The sequence below is a fragment of the Sinocyclocheilus grahami genome, unplaced genomic scaffold, assembly GCF_001515645.1.
Source record: "Sinocyclocheilus grahami isolate Dianchi unplaced genomic scaffold, SAMN03320097.WGS_v1.1 scaffold283.1, whole genome shotgun sequence".
Classification (NCBI taxonomy): Eukaryota; Metazoa; Chordata; class Actinopteri; order Cypriniformes; family Cyprinidae; genus Sinocyclocheilus; species Sinocyclocheilus grahami.
In genome coordinates, this window is record NW_015505462.1 from 1,210,159 (window position 1) to 1,228,266 (window position 18,108).

Consider the following 18,108-nt stretch of genomic DNA (forward strand, 5'->3'; position numbering starts at 1 on the left):
GATGGTTGTACAATCACACACACCCATTTCCAAAAACACAAAATCATACCACACAGTTTCTTTTACACAGAGTGTGCACTGGCACCTAATCTGACGTCACTTCAAAGGACAAGGAGAAAAATAGAACAATTGTAGACGTTTATGAGAGAAGAGGTTTGAGTGGACTGTATGAGCTCTGTATTGTTTTCTTGGAGAAAGGGACAACATGCAAGCCTTCATCCTCCTCTTCCTCAGTGAGATCTTGCTACTGAGACTGACCTCTGCAACCACACTGAAAGGTACCAAAACAAAGCTATTCAACTTTAGATTCTAGACCAATTCTGGGATCAAACATATTATTCATGAAAATTTATAAGCAAATTTGACTGCCTTTACAGTTTTAGCTTTTTTCAGTAGTAAGGTCCAAATCCACATGCATGCACTTGTGAAATGAATTGCATGCAAAAGGAAATCCTGCATGCGGTATGTCTATTCTAATGCAATATTACTGAAGTCATAGTCTGGTATGCTGTGGATGCATGGTGCTGGTTAAATGCAAGCTCAACTGTTGTCAGTCTGTATCTACAGATATACATAATATATCGGTTTCCTTTTTGGGGTTGGGATAGTGCAATGATTTGCTGTTATTGTGACCATTTTGAAGAGTGCATTAAAATAATTCAATGATGTTTATGATTACACAGTTAATGATGTGTATTATATCAATAATGCATATTTCGAAAGTCTATTTGCAGGTCATTGGAATGGATTTTTATTGGAAGGTAGTAATGGATTCTGTTGAAATTGCTAAAATATTGTCTGTATTGGCAGCAAAGGTCACATCAGGAGGCAGCTCTGTTTGTGTGTGTTTATTATCTGTTTCCTGAAAAGCTTGAATCTGTGAAGTGAGATTGTTTGAAAAAAAATTGAGTGCATGAAAGCTGAGTGCATGGGTGTTGGCTGAATGTGGATTAATTTCGGTTATTTTAGTTTGGTTTAATGTGTAACATCAAAAATGACTTCACACACCGAGTCTGTACTTAATGTGCCGGTGTCTGAATTTGTTTTGGCCTCATCACTCTCCTTGTCCTTTGTCACGTGTAAGGTGCATGTAAGAGCAGACCCTTGACTTTTGCAAGTTGTGCAAACTGACAAACATATATACTGAAAGTAGTAAGCATCAACTCTGCTGCCACTACATACTGACCTCTTCATCCTATGATGGTGTCTTATTGTAACACACCTCAGCCTTGCCTAATTTACCACAGGCCACCCATCTGTTAGGTCAGTGAAGTTCTCTAAATCCCTAGTTGCCATGGAAACCCCTGTTTACCAATTCCTCATTGTCATGTGTTGCACACACTTTCCCAGAGTACATTTTTTTTATAGCTCAGGAGACTTAAAGCACTTCTCCAATATGTTTCAAGTGAATGTAATTCAAGTTTAATACACATTCCTGGTCTCATAGTTAATCTCATAGTTCCTTAAAGGAAAATTAGTTTTTCTAATTTTCAACAAAATGTAAAAAATTTGCCACATCTGAAATGAGTTGGCTGACTACTACAAGTATGCCATATGGGCTATTGTTTTATGTTAATTTGGCATTGTTTTAGGTTATTATTGCCTTTCTCAAACTAACTTGAATTTGAACATGACCTTGAACTTTGTCCTCCACATAAATAAATCACATTTTAAAAAATATTCAAAGTTATTTAAAATGCTAATAATGTTTCACAATATTACTGCTTTTACTGTATTTTATTATTATTTTTGATCAAATAATTGCAGCCTTGGTGAACAAATGTTATGAAAGACTTCTTAAGAAGACTTTTAAGAAAGTTTATTTTATGAAAGTCTTTTAATTTTTGTATTCTACTCTAGCTCTGATAATTTAATTTTGGAAGAATGTCATGATAAAGGTTTAACCTCATACTGAAATCTTTTGTTTGCAGACTCCTGGCAAACAGAGTCCTGGCAGATCTGTGATATTGTTGAGATCTCTTCTGAAACCCTAAAGGAGAAATATGAGAGCAGGAAATGTCTCCATTTGTTTATCGATCAATCTCACTGCTGTCTAGGAGAAATCAACATTCTTATAGTTTCAGATTCAGTGGGTGACTATGTTTAACAGTAAATAAAACACACATACAACAAGTATTTTCTCACTTTACATGCACACATATCTCTGCAGCACAGCAGTTTATCTGCTGATTCCTCTGAGAGTCATACAGAAACCAGCTCTGATGTAATAAATGGGCTGTTTGTGTGATCTGGAGCTCAATGCCAGGGGTTTCCCTCAAGCGGTAACAACTTTCTCTGGCATAGGACATGCACGATTTCATCATTCATTCTTCAGAAACGGCAATCGCACACATTTATGAGAAACAAACCACAGGGGTCTCGTACTGGGATTATTTTACGTGTTTGTTGTCATAGTTCACAAAACTGGGTAATTATAACGGCAGAACATGATGTTTGTGAGGGAAGCATAGCGGCTGGCAAGTGCATGACCAAAACACTTTCGTTTAGACTGTAGAAGTGCAGCTTTCAGAAAGGAAAATCTGACACTGGACTGATTGTTATTCCAAATCTCTTGGCAAGAACGTTGTAGATACAGTCACATGACTTCTAATATCCCTAGCTGAAGTCATAATGTAAATGTAAGGGATTGATGAATCTGATGTGATCACTTTTCCTGTGTATTTGAATCCCAGTGCAAAGACGAAACATGAGGGTGCGTATCAGCGCTGTTGGAGACACCATTGTATTCAAGTTCTTCCAGCCCCATGTGGACACCAGACTGGAGGGATACATCCTGGGCTATGGCAGCAGCATGTTCTCCAAACAATTCATCCAGTTACCCGAGGATGGACAACCCTATGAGACTGAGATCGGTACTGCATTTCTCTCTAGCCTTCTTTCATAGATTTGGTTGTTTATTTAACAGTATCTTCTCTATTTTCTAGATGCTGAGCCCAAATATCTAATTGCGGTACAGTCAAAGAATCCTGAGGAACCTAAGAAAAAATGTGCAGGTAAGCAATTCAAAGATGCCACAAATGAAATCAGAGAACAACTTATGTGCATACAGTTACCCCAAAAAGTATTGGACACTTAAAAAGAATGCCATTAGATTTGCTTTTATACAACAGTTCAGGAAGTCGTTGGCCTTCACTACACAGTAAAATGTGATTAAGTTGTAAACAAAGATTATTGATTGGAATTAATCTTGAAGATTATGTACTATTACAGTCTTTCTACCTGAAATTTTCACATTGTGTATGCATTTAACTCGACAAAGCGGTCTAATAAAGGATGTATTGATCTCGTGAATTAGCGAATTTTACTATACAAATCTTTTTTAATTGGATGTTAAAGTTTATATGGGAATATTACATGACACGCTGATCCTTTAACAATGCATTGGCGCAAAACAACGCACACCTTTTGGACAAATCTGCCACAAATACTGCCTAAACAAAATACTGATTTTGTGCACTTTATTTACTGTACCAATGTTTTAAATTGGCCTTTGAACTTCGCTTTATTGCATGGCAAAAAATAGTGTTCCCTTGCCAAAGCACTGACAGAGCCCACTGATCTAATGGCGTTGTTGAGCGCTCCAAATGCAAACTTTGCATGCAACAATCAGGCAGCAATTGACAGCACTAGATCAGAGTGCCACTCATTATCACAACCCTGCTAAAAGTGCCAGTACGTGTGCTCATTGGCGCCCCTTAGCCTATGCCTAGAAACGGCCCTGTATGAAGTCATTGTTCTCATATAGACTGTTGGATGCTTGCTGCAATGCAGCTAATTTCAGTTTTTACTGTTCGTGTGGGGATATTTGTTCCCAACAATGTAGGCACAAAATAACCCACACACACCGTCCTTGGTCAAGTTAGTGAAAAGCTTGACCTCAGCCCTCTACAAAACGACTAATTTGATCCCTCGGACTCATAAAAACCTTACAAATGCCAGAAAGAGAGAGAGATATTGAAATAGAAAAAAAAGGGTAAACTAAACACTAAGGGGGAGTTTAGCCCATTAGTGCCAAATCATACTGAGATATGGGGGAGGTCGTGGCCTAATGGTTAGAGAGTTGGACTCGTAACCCAAAGGTGGGGGGAGTGAATGTCCAGCGCTCTCTTCCACCTTCAATAGCACGACTGAGGTGAGCAAGGCACCGAACCCCCAACTGCTCCCCTGTGTGTGTGTGTTCACTGCTGTGTGTGTGCACTTTGGATGGGTTAAATGCAGAGCACTAATTCCAAGTATGGGACACCATACTTGGCCACATGTCACGTCACTTGTTATAATATCTACAAGTGTAAATTATTCAAACCAGAGGTCTATTTTTCATGATTAGACTGTCATTTTAAATCTAGTTATAGAGTCTAGTTTACTGTTGTGTCTTCTCTCAGACAGTTCACAGTCCGCTACAGAGAGAAGGAACCTAGCGATACCTGGAACTACCAGACCTGTCCATCCACCAGCACAGTCATCGACAACCTCAAACCAGGTGCTCTGTATGAGTTTGCAGTCCGTGCAGACACCGACACAAACAGTGGAGTCTGGAGTCCAACGGCCATCCATAATACAGCTGGTGTGTCCCACTACAAATCATCCATTTTGCAATGAGTCGTAGATTTTAATATAAAGTCTTTAGATTATAATTATGGACATTTATTGAGTGTTAAAGCAGCACTATGTAACTTTTTCTGTGTTAAAAATTTGCGAAATATATATAATGAGCGAGTACATCATGAATTCATCTTCCAAACCACGTTTTTGTCTTATTCCAAATCACTACGGTACACTTATAATAAGTACTTATATTTGGACTATTGTAGCCTGGTCGGGTCGTCACCGCTGCGGAGTAACACATACCTGCGTGAATCGCCATAGACATAAATTTATAGAAGTAGCTCCGGTTGGAATGTTCTTCCGCCGGATGTGTGCAGTTCTGTTTATTAACTGCTAGAGCGCCAAAAGTTACATAGTGCTGCTTTAACAATTGTCTTGTGTGTTTTTTATTTCTCCTATGGATGTTTAGGATGAATATCTGACACAAAACATACTGTAACTAAGAAGTTTACAAAACTTGATTAATTTTCCCCTCACAGATCAAATAATAGAGCCATGCAAGGAACTGAACCAGGCAAAGCCTAAGGTAAAATAACGGAGCTTTAAAGATAATATTTTTGTTCTCTCGCGTTCCCTCTTTTTTTTTTTTACTTTGGATATTGCTCTCTAAACAGAAGCCAGTCTTAGCAAGCCAGCAATCATTCTTGCCACCAATTACAGGTAAAACACATCTTTTTCCTTCCTTTACACAGTCAGTGATAGTAATGAATATAAAATATGTAATGACCTGCCACTTTCTAGTCTTAAACAACATTAACCAGACTAGAGCAGCCCCTCTTCTCATATACACTAGCCTTCCAAAGCCAAGGAAAACTTCAGGTAAATGACGTTCTCTCACCTTTGAAACCAAGCAAAATATTACATTTGCAGAATGGAATACAAGCATAATGCACACTGTTTTTTTTGTATGTGAAATAGTATGCAACATTTGAATGTAATGCCACATTAGCAACATACAACCCTTAGTATACCTTGACCTCCAGTCATCATCTAGAAAAGAAATGTGATTATTTTGCACTCTCACTAAAATTGTCAAAATGCAGATAAGACTACAAAATTAGTATGAGAAGTAGGCCTATGCTACAGTAGTTTGCTATTCTGAACATACCAGTTGTCTCTTGATCTGTAAACAACTTTTTCTCTCTCTAGATACAAAATAATTCATGTTTTTTATGACTACACACCTGGTTTTCTTCGTAAAACAGAGAGCCTGAATAAACATTATAACTAAAATGACAAACTTTTTTTTTTTTGCGAAGTTTCCAGCTTTAAATGTTTAGACATCTTTAAACATGAAACAAATTAAGCACACCTGCTTTTACTCATTTTAATTATCCTTCCATGTAAAACAGACTAAACAATTAATCTGTTTTAAATTGAACAGCTCATACTGCACATGTAGTGGGTCCCCTGTCACAGTAGTTTTCAAGATAAATTCCAAATAAATATCTTTCATGTGTATCATAATTCCATGTGCCAAATGTGAATTTTCTGAAAGATGCACAAGCTGGAAGAAATGTTGGAGGAATAAAAACATGCATTTATGAAACATTTGAAATTCATCTAATGATTTTAATCACTTTTATTTTCAAATCAATTCCTGCTAAAGGATTTTAATAAAACCTAAAAATGTCCCATTAACCTCAGAGACAGGAGAGCTACATATCTCATTATCAACAAACTGAAAACAATGCCTTTTTATTTCTGTTCTTATCCTGTGTGTGCCATTTTCATTGAATGTCTGTGATACAAAATGTGACCCTGGACCACAAAACCAGTCATAAGGGAAACATTTTCGAAATTTAGATGTATACATTTATACAATACAACCTTTAAAGTTGTCCAAATGAAGTTCTTAGCAATGCATATTACTAACCAAAAATTAAGTTAATATATTTACAGTAGGAAATTTACAAAATATCTTCATGGAACATGATCTTTACTTAATATCCTAATGATTTTTGGCATAAGAGAAAAATCAATAATTTTGACCCATACAATGTATTTTTGGCTATTGCTACAAATACAGGTGCATCTAAAAATAGAATGTCGTGGAAAAGTTCATTTCATTAATTCAACTCAAATTGTGAAACTCGTGTATTAAATAAATTCAATGCACACAGACTGAAGTAGTTTAAGTCTTTGGTTCTTTTAATTGTGATGATTTTGGCTCACATTTAACAAAAACCCACAAATTCACTATCTCATGCCAAAAGAATATAGTGACATGCCAATCAGCTAATCAACTCAAAACACCTGCAAAGGTTTCCTGAGCCTTCAAAATGGTCTCTCAGTTTGGTTCACTAGGCTACACAATCATGGGGAAGACTGCTGATCTGACAGTTGTCCAGAAGACAATCATTGACACCCTTCACAAGGAGGGTAAGCCACAAACATTCATTGCCAAAGAAGCTGGCTGTTCACAGAGTGCTGTATCCAAGCATGTTAAATGAAAGTTGAGTGGAAGGAAAAAGTGTGAAAAAAAAAGATGCACAACCAACCGAGAGAACAGCAGCCTTATGAGGATTGTCAAGCAAAATCAATTCAAGAATTTGAGTGAACTTCACAAGGAATGGACTGAGGCTGGGGTCAAGGCATCAAGAGCCACCACACACAGACATGTCAAGGAATTTGGCTACAGTTGTCGTATTCCTCTTGTTAAGCCACTCCTGAACCACAGACAATGTCAGAGGCGTCTTACCTGGGCTAAGGAGAAGAACTGGGCTGTTGCCCAGTGGCCCAAAGTTCAAGAGGAAAATGAGAACCAAGAGACCAAAAAAAATGCAGATGAGCTGAAGGCCACTGTCAAAGTAACCTGGGCTTCCATACCACCTCAGCAGTGCCACAAACTGATCACCTCCATGCCACGCCGAATTGAGGCAGTAATTAAAGCAAAAGGAGCCCCTACCAAGTATTGAGTACATGTACAGTAAATGAACATACTTTCCAGAAGGCCAACAAGTCACTAAAAATGTTTTTTTATTGGTCTTATGAAGTATTCTAATTTGTTGAGATAGTGAATTGGTGGGTTTTTGTTAAATGTGAGCCAAAATCATCTCAATTAAAAGAACCAAAGACTTAAACTACTTCAGTCTGTGTGCATTGAATTTATTTAATACACAAGTTTCACAATTTGAGTTGTATTACTGAAATAAATGAACTTTTCCATGACATTCTAATTTATTGAGATGCACCTGTATACCCCAGCGACTTAAGACTTTGTGGTCCAGGGTCACAAATGTGTCTTTTTCTACGGTTTCATCAACAGGGGCGGAAAATCCCACGACCGTTCCTGACAATCCACCTGCCTCCAACAAGGCCCTTCCTTCCTCTCATGCGTTTATTATTCTGCCCACACCAAAGACCACAAGCACAGTTCGACCTCGAAACCTCACCAGTCATCCCAGTGCAACCCAAGCAGATCTTATCACAGAGCAACATACTAGCATAACCCCACAACAACCTACAACATCTCAGCCACAACCTTCCAGAAGCCAACAAAAAACCAGCACAACCCAACCACCACCCACTACAATCCAACCATATACCATCAAAACACATATCTCAGTCAAAGATCAACCATATACAGCCAAACAGCTACTGAATACAGCACAACACCAGTTTAGTGAAACATCTTCCCCCAATCCACCTACAACCAAACCACCAATTCACCAAACTCCACAACTTGCCACAAGCACTATCCAGGAACATCCCCACCCATCTAAGAAACAAGACACCATAACTCAGGACAGTCTCCATACAAGAAAAATTCAGCCCAGTACCAAGCTGCATCGATTGAGCACAACCCAGCGTTCACGAGGCACGTCCAAACACCAAACCACTCACACTTACTGTCCAAAAACCACTTCTCACTGCCAGTCCAGTACAATTGCACATTCTGAACAGCCAAACACCAAACCACCACCAACAACACAGAATTGGTCCACAAACAGCCATTCTCTGACAAACACAGCTTTGACTTCACCCACTACATTAGCAAATATTGTCTTAGTAACAGACAAACATACAGATGTCTTAGTATCACAGCTGAAAACCAATGTTAGCAAACATCCAGTATTTAGCACTAATCCATCCATCCCTGAAGAATATTCGACATCCCATATTCCCACAACTGAATATCAACCTCTTACCGAGAACATACAGGAACAGACTCCACATCCTGTACCCATAACCTTTTGGTACCAACCTAGACCCAGCACCACAACAAAGCATTCCAACACCATTAAACAGCAAGCTAGCACTGCTAAATACAACCCAAAAACGGACTCCCAGATTGAAAATCGACAACCTACTCCTGAAGAATGGTTGCCAGGTACCCCAAAAAACCTATTAAATCTCACACCTCAAACAGCTTTCACCAAAACTGATGCTGTTCAAAACTCACCCATGGCGGAGAAGGTAAATCCTGTACCCATAACCTTTTGGTACCAACCTAGACCCAGCACCACAACAAAGCATTCCAACACCATTAAACAGCAAGCTAGCACTGCTAAATACAACCCAAAAACGGACTCCCAGATTGAAAATCGACAACCTACTCCTGAAGAATGGTTGCCAGGTACCCCAAAAAACCTATTAAATCTCACACCTCGAACAGCTTTCACCAAAACTGATGCTGTTCAAAACTCACCCATGGCGGAGAAGGTAATAGTGGGGACGAGTCTTCCAAGTCGACCAGCGGGTAACTTCTCCCCTAGACATATGATGTAGAAACAGGCTAGTTTTAGTAATCTGAAGCAATCCGACAACCTAAAATGTATCACTTAAGACAGGAGTGTCAAGTCCTGTTCCTGGAGGGCTACTATCCTGCAGAGTTTAGCTCCAATCCTAATTAAGCACACCTGAATCAACTAATCAGGATTGATAGAAATTTCCATTCAAGTGTGTTGGAGCAGGTTGGAGCAAAATTTTGCAGGACATTGGCCTTCTAGAAGCAGGATTGGACAACCCTGTTTTAAGAAGTTCTTTGATGTTTTTCATTTGTTAAGCCATTTTTAAATAACTGGTGCCAGATATTCCTTTAACAGTCATGGATAATCTAGATAGGCTAAAAGCTATTGGGTAGAGATTTTCTGAGAATATTATCATTACAATATGTTCTACTTCGTATAAGACTTATGTAAGTCTGCCTCTGTATGTCAGCTAGTTCCCAGCCAAAGGACGAACAGCTACTGTCACAGCCAACACTTACAAATGAGGTGGCCAATAGGAACGAGGGTAATGATATCAGCTCCAGTTTTTTTCTCCTAATTGTGCTGTTTGTCACCTGTCCGGATTAACCGCATAAATGTTCAATGTACACAGTAGCATCGTGATTGTCACCACCACTTCCAAATGTCATCCTGCTGGGCAATGCCATTACCACCTGACTAGCGCTGAAACAGCCCCACCACTGCCCCTCAGTAATCTTTAAACCAGCACCAGCTCTCACATTACTATGCCATTCATTCACCTCAAGTGTCTGACTACTTCATCCACTCTTAATGTCCAACACTTGCACTGTCATATAATGCTACGCACACCATTTCCACCATCTTCTCTTCTAGAGCTGTTGGCTTCTGTTTCTGGATAGCTGGTGCTCATTTGTGAGCTTCCCAGACTCATCCCTATTCAGTCAGTCAACAGATCTGTTGCCATAATCTTTAATCATTGTCTCCTTCCCATTGATGACTGTGTTTGTGTTTATCTAGGCACAGGTATCTTTCGCAACTCTTCTTCTGTGTTCCACCCCTTGGCACGAAATGCTACACATAGACTGAGGCCTCACGGTCGTGTCCCTCCAGTTCCCCCTAAAATGCTTTTCAGGCCACCCTTCGGGTATCGTAACTCAACTCTCAACAAGAAAAGGGGTATAAAAACTTTGAGGTCTCCGCACCGACACAAACATAATTTGTCTTTTAAGTGGGGCCTTTAACTGTTCAGCTTTCCTTTCATGCTTCTAATCATGTATCCAGCCATCTTTACTTTCATTTATTAATTCATTCTGTCATTCATTTTGTCTGTCTGTTTTATTAGACTTTTTAAATGTTATGTAGTGTGCAGATTCATAAATCTGTAGCACTAGGGCTGTTTCACACCCAGGGACGCGGGAAGTAGGGGTGCTGAGGGGGCTGCAGCACCCCCTGTTTTCACATGGTTGCAAATGCAATGCCAAGTTTGTTCATTTAAATTTATTCAGTTTTAGCATTTAATAATTTATTTGTAATGATCTCTGAAATGTAAATTGTAAGTGGGCTATAATAAACCCATGTTTATCTTTATAAACATGATTCATTTTACTAGTGATGTTTTCTATATGGGATGATTAGCCTAATCCTCATGAACACGTGACGCTGGCGCATGGTATCAGACATGAACTATACAGAATGCGAACAAGATTAACTGTAATACCAGGAGATAATGGCGCAAAAGCGAATTTCAGATTTTTTTAAATGCCCATCGCAGCAAAAGCTTTCCAAAATCGGCATCCAAACAACACCAGCCCCAGCACGAGCACCGATGTAAGTGACCCCGCCCTTCACCCAACACGGACACGCACAGCACCCCCAACCGAAAACATCTTCCTGCGCCCCTGTTCACACCACATGCACATGCAGAAGCATGTAAGTGCAGCTGTAGTGTACACTGCAACATTTCTAAAGAGAAAAGATAAAACTGATTTTTAGGTTACGGCACTGTGTATATACTTTAATTTTGGCCATTTAAGTAATTAAGTTATATTTATTTTATATCCATTAATTTAATAAATTAGTATATTGCAAAACAAATACTTATTTGCACAGTTTGAATTCTGTAGCCTGTTAATTTGGCCAACAATATAAATATGAAGAGATTTCATGTGTGGAGTGGAGTGAAGCAGACCTTAGTCTCATTCTTAATTGGCTTCCAAAATGAACCTTTGACATGAAAAAGTCATTAAAACGGTTGGACTTTAACTTAGTTGCAATGTAAGAACAAGAGTGAATAAAAAATAATCCGTTTTCTATAGATTCTATAGTCTCTTCTTTCATTATTATGTTTATTTAACATTCTCTGTTCACCTGGCATTGTTAGACATGGCAAGAAGTTATGGGGTTATGTATATACTGTTAATGGACATTCTTCTTTGCACATGGTTTCTGGGTTGGGTTTTAAATGTAGTTATTTAAGGGACTCTTAGGACCTGTTGACAAGATGCATGTGTTATCTGCAGGGAAAAGACACACAGACCAAAACACACACACACAGTCTCTCTTTCTGCCAAAAGTCTGTTTCCCATCCTATCTTCTTCACACTGTCATTTAATTCTGCACAACAGCTGATTACTCCTGTGACACCTGATATTACAGCTCTAACTGTACCGTTCAACTTTTGTCATTTAAGTTCCTCACATCTGGTCTCTTACTCTAATATTTATCATATAAAGTCTAATACAAACATTCTCGTACTTATATTGTTGTTTTAAAGTGTTTATGATATTCTTTTATCATTTCTTATTGTATTTATGTCATGTCCTTTTAATGTTTGCATTAATTCCTTTTTAATTTCAAAATGGCTTTGATTAAAACAGTTTTGTTTCTATCATGACAGTACCCCATGGTGAGCAGCATCAAGGACTTTGGGGGTCCAAAATTCAGAAGGGAACCAGAGAGCAACATGGTAAACTGGATTTTGAATGCTTACATTAGAGGTTATCTTAGTTTAATCTCATAAGGGGGGTTGCAACATAACATTTCCATTACAATCCATGTAATGTTACTGTAGTTGCAAAGTCTGGTGTTGTGTTCTTTAGTTTATTGAGTGATTTTGTAGTCCCTGTCCCAGAAAATTGTGAATCCTGTTGTTCATAGTGTTAGTTTGGATATAGTTTTAACATGATTTCGGAGATAGATGTCCCTGTTTGGTGAAAACATCTCCTGTCTAAAGAACAATTCCCTTGCAGCTGGATTTCATGACCATTCTGGGCCAAAGAAAATATTTAGGTGCTGTTCATGTTATGATTGGTTTTCAGAGCTTATGATTCTGTGGAAAAGCATGACAGTTCAGCCATTCATAAACTTAGCCAGCCTCTAATGAGAATCCAAGACCCTCTCTCATTTTTCTCCATACCAGAGACAACATTGACACTGAATAATAGAGAATTAAATCACTGTCCTTACCCAGTTGCTCATCCCATCCATCCAATCCAACTCATATTAGAAAGTCTACTTAAACACAGACATATGATTGCTTGAGGAAAATGTGAAACTGTTCTTCATCCAACTTTTCTTAAAAACCTTCTATTCATACTAAATTAGATTCCTAAAAATTATCTGGAATATTTTGCGAATCGCATATTGGAATAATAGACCATCAGAGAAATGGCTGTTGGAAATAATTACGTTTTGAAATTGATTCATTGACAGGCTTTGGTCAGTATTATCCTGCACTTCTATTTTGAGTGAATATCCAGCATTATAGCCGTGTAGGTCTGCACTTCATCATAGTATTGGTCCCTCAGAGCTGTTCTTGGAGAAGCCGCAGTCCTGAGAGTCTGGACAGCATTAACAGATCCCTTTTGGCTCACACAGTACTCTGACTGTGCGGACATTAGTCTGATGTCATGCATTACTTTTTTTTTATTCCAACCATGTGAATGTTATGCAGAACATACTTTACCTTCACGTCTAAATAATGGTCAGTGTGCATTTATAAGAATGTGAAATAGCTGTTTCTTTATGCTGATGTGATTTCTTTTTAAAAGCAAAATTAAAAGGACCAACACAAATGCCATAGTAGCTCAAACTGTATTTTTTGTTCAGATTAATCTCAGCTACAGCATAATTTGGTTTGGGTTTAAATGTTTTTGTTGTTGTGGTCAGGCTTTTCACTGACTCCTATTAACCACGAACAATCACCCTGTATCTCTTACTAATTTTCCGCCTTCTTTTACAGTGAAGACAAAGCTGAACCTAGTCTCAAAGACTAAAGAAAAGAGTGAGGACACTGACAAATAAAAATATCGAAATTGATACGGCAACAGTCTTGCTGGACTTAATGCACATGTATTTCTTTCTTTAACTTTTAGAAAAGGTTATTGATCTGAAGCAGATGGACCCAGTACAAGATTTGAAACCTCTAGCTCCACCCACTACTGAAAGACCAGCCAAACAACGGCCTTCATCGACAACAACACCACAATCAGTTTTTGAGGGTATGCTCTAATGCGAGTTATGTCATTTAGTCAGTACGATTCTTTTATAGAGAGCTATAGTGAAGAGAACACATTGGTGCTGAAATTGGAGAGTTTCTGTGCCAGTTTCTCCTGAAGTACTGGAAACATGCAAGATGATCTGTTGAGAATGAGAGAATTAGTGTATCTAACGGAGTTGGAGTCTTGAACTTGTGGTCTTGTGGTGTTTCATGTATGCCTTTGAATCTTAGGGAGTCGTTTTGATACCGGTGACAACTCCTCTGTGTTCAGTTCTCATCCCCTATCTGAGGTGGATGCCACAGGGAAGAAACGTTTCGTAGGTAAGAATATGGGCCTGGACCTACATCACTGTCAGACAGAATTGGGATTCACAGTCTTTTGACATGAGTGTTGGACCTCTGATTTGCTGTCCTCTATTTGCAGCACCTCACGTGGTCTATAGAACCAACAAACGTCCGGAGGAGCCCTGCTCTGTCACTCACTCGCTCAGCTTCTTTCCTGATGAGGAGGTGGGGTACTTGAATGTCACTGGCCCACCCAAGACCCCTCCATCCAACCTTACTGTGGTCACAGTGGAAGGATGCCCCTCCTTCATCATCCTTGACTGGGACAAAACAGACAATGAGACGACAGGTAGACAGAACATTTGATTTACTGTCTTTACTGGCTTAAACTATAGAGGCATTATTGAAGGAGGTGATAGACAGCTTGAGAAATGAATGGGAAAAATTACAATGGCCAATACTGCAGCTGTTGGAATAAAAGTTGAAAGAGCCAACTGCCTTTTTGATGGATGCAAAGTCTGTTTTTTTTACCTCTGGTATGTGCATTAGCTGGGCAAGCCTAAACAATACTGGTTTTTAGCATTGGTTTGAGCTTAGGAAGCAAAATTTATGATACCATTGTTGTCAGACTTTATTGCTAATTGAAATATGGCCTTAACAGATTTTTTGTCTTTTTCCATTCCAGCAGAGAGAAGTTATACTTTATGCCCATTACTTGCATAGAAAATAACTGCCAAGATGGCCGCCAAGTGAACTGGCTTGCCTTGAGGGGACTTTGGTTAAACTTACTGTAGTTGGATTTAACAAGATATATGAGATACAAAAATGAAAATTCTGTCATTATTTACTCATTCCAAAATTAAGTCATTCCAAACCTATATTACTTTATTCCATGGAATAAAGGAGATATACTACTGTTCAAATGTTTGGGGTCGGTAAGATGTTTTAATAGTTTTGAAAGAAGTCTCTTATTCTCACTAAGGCTACATAAAGTAAAAACAGTAATATTGTGAAATAACTCTTTTCAATTTGAATATATTTTAAGATGTAATTTCGTCCTGTGATGCAAAGCTGAATTTTCAGCAGTCATTACTCCAGTCTTCAGTGTCACATATATTACTTTATTCCATGGAATAAAGGAGATATACTACTGTTCAAATGTTTGGGGTCGGTAAGATGTTTTAATAGTTTTGAAAGAAGTCTCTTATTCTCACTAAGGCTACATAAAGTAAAAACAGTAATATTGTGAAATAACTCTTTTCAATTTGAATATATTTTAAGATGTAATTTCGTCCTGTGATGCAAAGCTGAATTTTCAGCAGTCATTACTCCAGTCTTCAGTGTCACATGATCCTTCAGAAAACATTGTAATATGCTGATTTGATGCTGAATAAACTTTATTGTTATCACAATTGGATTCTTTGATAATTAGATAATTAGAAAAAAAAACTGCCCCAAAACGTTTGAACACTAATGTAGTCCATTCAATAGAATAAAGCAGCTCAGACATTCTAGGAAACATCTCCTTTGGTGTTCCATTAAAAATTGGAAACAACAAATTATGTTTCTGTTGTATCAAAAGAATATGAGGTAGTTTCCTCCACCAAGGGTCCGCATGGAGAGGAGGTGTCCATCCAGACAACAAATCAAACACATACAGCTGTGGAGAACCTGAAACCAGAGAGCAGGTATGAAGACACACACACAAAGACGACAAGTTCTGTTTCATGGACTTCAATAGTTCTTAAATTAAGCTAAGTGTAATTGTTGCACACTAACCCATGGTCCTACCCTTACAGACACATTTAAACATATTTGAAATAATGTATCATTTAGTCCTGCTATGAAGCTGTTCTCACAGTGTATCAGAAATCGTTGATTTATGGGTTAGGTCCAACCCTAACCCTAACCCTAACCCTAACCCTGGGGCGTAAAGGTCTACTTAATGTTTGTTACAATAAAATACACCTGATTAGTAATGTTTGGTTGTCTGATCAACATAATATTGGTTCAGTATTATTAATGAATTTTCTCTTGTAGTTATGAATTCAAAGTTACACCCAAAAATGAGCTGGGTTCAGGCCCAGCCAGTGAACCAGTCACCTTCAGTACTGAGTCAGGTAAGCGGAAAAGAAATGTTAAATTAATTCATTATGAATACATTGTGTGTTCAGAATATGTGTAAGAGTCTCAACTAAAAGCTCCAGTGCTGAAACCACAATCTGGTCTGAGGTCATTGTGAAATCATTTGGCTCATCTGAGCTTTGTTTGTTCTAGAAGTGTCACTGGGCCAATTGTATCAACAAGAGAAGCTTTAATGGTTTTTACCTGTAGAGTTTTTGCACTACATTGAAAGTCATAACAAGAGCATTGTGTGAAAAACAGACCTAAATATAAATCATTATTCACTTGAAATGCATTTAAATCTCATTCATGCTTCAAAACATCCAAAGGGTTTGCGATCAGTCACGTTGTGTGAAAACTGATTGTTTTGAATCCCTGAACAATTGAAATAAAATGGCACTTATTTGATAATAGAGTCATGCAGGCCAAGGTAACTTGAATGAGACATCAAGCTCACAGGTGTGTGTAATTGGCAATTAACTTTTGCTGTAATGTATATGTATAATTAGCATATAAGCATTACTGTCAGCAGTGAAAGTAATGTGCTGAATGTTCAACTAATATTTCCAATGTGTTCACTCTTCTGGGTCCATTGCACTTATTTGCTGTAGGTAAAGGGGCCCTTAGAGACTGCCAGAAAATAATAATAACCATGAGGATATCTGACACAAGTGCTGGAAGATTGTACATCATGATGAGGACACTGAGGACAACTCAGTGGAATTTCTTGGGGCTTTGGATTGTTAGAAACGTAAAGAAGTCCATAAAATGCCGTGTCATTATTTTCAGGCATTGAGTGTAGTAATAGTTAACTGAATGGCATATTGTCTGGCTTATATTTAAGGAAAGGATTCTGACCTTTCACACTTATGTGTTTTAGATGTAACTTTTAGATGTGCATTTGCATATACACTGTTCAAAAGTTTGGAGATTTTCAGTAAGATTTTTATAATTTTATTCATCAAGGATGCATTAAAGGGGTCATATGATGCTGCTAAAAATAACATTATTTTGTGTATTTGGTGTAATGAAATGTGTTTATGCGGTTTAAGGTTAAAAAAACACATTATTTTCCACATACTGTAGATTATTGTTTCTCCTCTATGCCCCGCCTTTCTGAAACACGTTGATTTTTACAAAGCTAATCACTCTGAAAAGCAAGGTGTGCTGTGATTGGCCAGCTATCTAGTGCATTGTGATTGGCCGAATACCTCAAGCATGTGATGGAAATGTTACGCCCCTTACCATACTGTGATGCCCTGTCAGGCCGGAGCGATGAGACAAAAACATGAAAACCCATTATAAACGAGGCATTTGTTGCATCCAGTGGGGACATAATTATGGATTATAATGGCTTGTACTGTCTTTTTACGCGTTGCGTTGCATCGCGCCGTGTAAACATAAAACCATGTCTGCATTTGTGATCGGAGAAATGACAAACAACAAGCCCTACTCTACACTGCCCAAAAAACTCGCTTTAAATATATAAAATATAAAAACTCTACTTACAGTCTGTGAGTCAGAACAGCCGGCATTGTAGTCTACTCTTCCAGGATCAGGAAACAGTCCTCCATAAAATGCGCTGCACACATCTGAATATTTGGGTTGAAGTGTTCTGGAACAGTGTTGTAAATACAACTTAACCACTGATTTCTAGTCATGTCCATTTTTGGAAGGCCAAACAAAGTAGTTTAGCTTTCAGAACGAAACACAGCGTCACACACGGTGGCCTAGAGTGAGCAGAGGCCAGGGGCTAGCGTGAGGAATGGTGGGAGGGTTAGAGTGAGCAGAGGCGGGTGGGCTTGAGAATGGCGCTGCCGGCGATTTCGACGAAGGAGCGTCCGAAAGGACATGTGACGACTCCGGGCTGGACTCCGCTTC

General features: G+C 38.5%; 1 pseudogene; it reads left to right on the forward strand.

The window, feature by feature from the left end:
• Positions 1-49: 49 nt before the first annotated feature.
• LOC107600408 (target of Nesh-SH3-like) overlaps positions 50-18,108 on the forward strand; it is a 22,807-nt pseudogene continuing 4,748 nt past the window's right edge.